Source organism: Amphiura filiformis, chromosome 8 (genome assembly GCF_039555335.1).
Source record: "Amphiura filiformis chromosome 8, Afil_fr2py, whole genome shotgun sequence".
Taxonomy (NCBI): domain Eukaryota; kingdom Metazoa; phylum Echinodermata; class Ophiuroidea; order Amphilepidida; family Amphiuridae; genus Amphiura; species Amphiura filiformis.
This window is the reverse complement of record NC_092635.1, coordinates 5,320,764-5,325,239: the sequence shown is the minus strand read 5'-3', so window position 1 is coordinate 5,325,239 and position 4,476 is coordinate 5,320,764. Positions and strand designations below refer to the sequence as shown.

Genomic DNA, 4,476 nt, shown 5'->3' with positions numbered 1-4,476 from the left:
TTTTACTTTATAACCAATCTTCATGGCTTATCATTACAGCGAATCAGAAGTCACGTCGCTAATAGTTTGTAATACAATTATTAAACCCTCGCAAACACGGAGTCTCTTCCTTCCTGTGTTTCCCTGTGGTTTCTGTAAATAATCAGCAAAAATGGAAAAGCTGTCATATCGAACTAATCAAAAAATCAAACATTATATCTATTCTGTGTACGCTGTACTGGTTGCGGGTTGGGTCGAGGATAGAAACAAATAAGTTGATAATTATACGCTACTATGAGACCACGTCAGTGATATTGCTTAATGCACCATGCATTTGATGAGATTAGAAAGTGCCGCTTATGGGAGAAAATTTGTTGGTGCCATACCTTCTCAGCCCGTGTGTGATTTTTAGGATGCACGAAGGAAAAATGAAAAAAAAAATTAAAGAAAGAAAAATTACAAAATAGCAAAAGGTATGAAATTATATAAAATTTATCACGCATGGCTTTAACAATACTCTACTTTTGCCTTAATCTGAACTTAATATAGTTTCAACAGAAGAAAAAGAGCACAACTTTCATATGCTATCTACCGAAGATAGCATGCTAACTTGTACTGAATACTGGTAAAATATTATTATGCTCTACCGACGATAGTTTGTACAAGTGTACTAAAAAGACACTGTGTTATCTACCGACGATAGCATATCCAAATGTATCTGTTAAAACACTGTGCTATCTACCGAAGATAGCATGTCCACTGTACTGTTAAAACACTCTGCTATCTACCGAAGATAGCATGTCCAATGTACTGTTAAAATACTGTGCTATCTACCGAAGATAGCATGTCCAAATGTACTGTTAAAACACTCTGTTATCTACTGAAGATAGCATGTCCAATGTATTGTTAAAACACTGTGCTATCTACCGAAGACAGCATGTCCAAACGTACTGTTAAAACACTGTACTATCTACTGAAGATAGCATGTCCAAATGCATAGCACGTTTCCTCTATATTGAAAATAGCAACAATATGGTAGAAAGCATTGTGCCAATTACCAACAAGTCATCATGGACTGCAAAGAATATTGTGGGTTTCCTGGCAAATCCGTCGTTCCCCGCGGGACTACCAGTGATTAACTGTGCAGAGTGAATTCATAATAAACCGGTAATATTAGCCAATATTTGGGAGTTATTTTGCTACAAGCTTACAAGCCGATTGACTAATAGCTGATTGATTGATCGTTATATTGCACATTTGTGACGTAACGATTATTCGTCCCCATATCTGGGAGTAGTAAATAACGGGTGATTATCATTGATAGCGCGATGTCGAATGTCACAAAAAATATATGAGGTAATTAATGTTGTCTAAAATACCAGAATTTTAGCTTTTTGTGACATTATTTCAAGTATTTCAAGAATTGTGCACTAAAAGTAGCACAACCAGTAATTTATAGACCGTGGAATCAATGAACCAATCTTAAATATTAATATAGGTGGCTTTAGACGCCCGTAAAGAATGAATAAGTAGGAATGAGTGACAGAAGGCCATGGTCATGGTGAAAATATTATATACGTCCGGTGAAGAAATCGATGTAAGCAATATGTTTATAATTATTTGAAGCTACAATGAGTTTATTGGCAGGATATTCATAAGTGTTTATTATTATTACGCTCGTGCCAAACATGCGCAACGCAAAATTTAACGCTACATTTGCAAGACAGGTATTTCTTTCTTCCTTTCTTCCTTCCTTCTTTTCTTCCTTCCTTTCTGTCTTTATTCTTTTCTTCCTTTCTTCCCGTCCTCTTTCCTTCTTTTCTTTCTTTCTTTCTTTCTTCTTTCTTCCTTTTATTCTTTCTTTCTTTCTTTCTTTTATTCTTTCTTTCTTTCTTTCTTTCTTTCTTTCTTTCTTTCTGTCTTTCTTTCTTTCTTTCTGTCTGTCTGTCTTTCTTTTTTTTTTCTTTCTTTCTTTCATTCATTCATTCTTTCTTTCTTTCTTTCTTTATGTACTTCTTTCTTTCTTTCTTTCTTTCTTTCTTTCTTTCTTTCTTTCTTTCTTTCTTTCTTTCTTTCTTTCTTTCTTTCATTCATTCATTCATTCATTCATTCATTCATTCATTCTTTCTTTCTTTCTTTCTTTCTTTCTTTCTTTCTTTCTTCCTTCCTCCCTTTCTTTCTTTCTTTCTTCCTTTCTTTCTTTCTTTCTTTCTTTATTTCTTTCTTTTTCTTTCTTTCTTTCTTTCTTTCTTTCTTTCTTTCTTTCTTTCTTTCTTTCTTTCTTTCTTTCTTTCTCTTTCTTTTTCTTTCTTTCTCTTTTTCTTTCTTTTTTTCTTTATTTATTCCTTCCTTCCTCTTTTTTTTTTTCTTTCTTTCTTTTTTCTTTCTTTCTTTTTCTTTCTTTTTTCTTTCTTTCTTTCTTTCTTTCTTTCATTCATTCATTCATTCATTCATTCATTCATTCTTTCTTTCTGTCTTTCTTTCTTTCTTTCTTTCTTTCTTTCTTTCTTTCTTTCTTTCTTTCTTTCACTCTTTCTTTCTTTCTTTCTTTCTTTCTTTCTGTTTCTCTTTTTTCTCTTCTTTCTTTCTTTCTTCCTTTCTTTCTCCTTGATTGTCATGGTAATATAAGATTAAATGGAAGATTAAAATGTCAAGTGTCTGATGGGTTTATTGGAAGCAAAAATTCATTCGCGAAATACACGGTTTGCATTTTGATCCTCATAAGTGGTAAAACTAAGGTCAAACGGCCACAATTGGGCATGCCCTACCCATTTAGAGCTGCTTCAGTGACCATTTCTTCCACACATCTTTTTGTCTTCTCGACTTCTTGAAACAATTTGATAACGTATCTCTTTTCTGATTCAATGACTTCTCCTTGACCCATATCATATAATATAATTTCAAAAAATTCACTTAAAAGCACTTAATTTTCCTCACGCTTCGCACTGACGATTGCCATCAGGCAGCGAGATCTCCCTGTCTCCTCACCGGACCTCTAGGTCAAGTGCTGGAATTATTTCATAACCGTGAAAAAGTATCGCTTCGTATTGTCTCAGATGGAAACTTGACATTTTCTACAATGTTATCATATTTTAGTTCTTGATCAAATCAACGAAACTGATGATGGGATAAGTAAGACGACAAAAGAATATGCAATTAATGTTTGAGAGATTTAAAGCCGTTGTCTTAGAACAAGCTGACAAGACCGCCTATAAATGTTACTAGTTTGTTTTCAATCCTCTTTTTATAGTTCTCTTTATAATGCCTATAATGTCTTTTAAACTAAATATATCCTTCATTAATCAATGGTACTCCAGCATGACGCGGTTCCGTAGTGTAGTGGTTATCACGTCTGCTTTACACGCAGAAGGTCCCCGGTTCGAGCCCGGGCGGAACCAAAAAACCTGATTTTTTTTTCGTTCCGGTATATACAATGTTATTCTTCTAAATGTAATATCAGTCTATTGGGAGGTTAGTCAATATCTTAAACCAAGTTTTTTTTCTTATTATTCTGCTAGACGCAAGTAAGTTAAAAATAAAATTTGGTTTTAAACTATTGACTAACCTCCCCTCCCAAACTGATAAATGACAAGTTCCCAGTGTCATGCCTAAGACAATTGTGTCTTGTAGCCTATACATTTCATCCAAAAATACCTTTTACTGGACTATATTCAAATAACTCATAAAAACGTTGTAAGAGGTTCATAGCTGCAAAACGCGCACCCTTAAAGGAACCATCTTCATTTCTTTATCTGCATAAAAGAATGTATGACAATTTCCACGAATCAATATGCGTGGATTTGTTCAAAATCAGTCTTATTCGTTTGCAAGTTTGATGTTAAAATCAAAGCTTGCTTCAAAACTCAGGAGCAATATCCGTGAGATGTACGGTTTTGACTGAGGTGTAAATATACCTCCGGCTATTTGATATGGGGTCAACCACACTACATCGGCAGAACAAGAAAAAAATCATAAAAATATATACAAAATGTGGTATTTTTACATGTTCCAGATGAACACACTTGTCATGTTCCCAGCCCCGATATTTGAGATGTAAGCAATGAAGACAATTTACAGATGTTTAACGTCAAGTTTAACCACTTCATTGTTCATGTATATGTCTACACATATTCTTCCCAAACCCTTTATTGCTTATGTATGTCTATAAACTTTCTTCTCAAAATCCCAAATTGAAATTTCTGTACTATTTTGTGTAATCTGTATCGGTGTATTAAAAATGCAGCAGAAAGTAAACCCGCTATTGGTTCAGTATTCTGAGATTCGAGATAAAACTGAATATGTTCGAAATGAAGCATGAACTGCCACAAAGAACATTTTTGTCTGAACAATTTTCCTTTTCTTGGGTATAAGAACCTCGATTGATTCGTTCTTTATACAGTTATAGGAGCGTTATAGGTTCTTCTTGAGAATCCCACATTTGGGTCTTATTAGCTTAAAGAACCTTTGCAGGGCTGCTTCTTTGCCGTTGTTCAATAA

General features: G+C 34.0%; 1 non-coding gene across 1 annotated transcript; it reads left to right on the top strand.

Annotated features, from left to right (window-relative positions):
* The first annotated feature begins 3,304 nt into the window (after positions 1-3,304).
* On the top strand, positions 3,305-3,377 carry Trnav-uac (transfer RNA valine (anticodon UAC)). Its single transcript has one exon. It is a non-coding gene; the product is annotated as a tRNA-Val (tRNA).
* Positions 3,378-4,476: the final 1,099 nt, after the last annotated feature.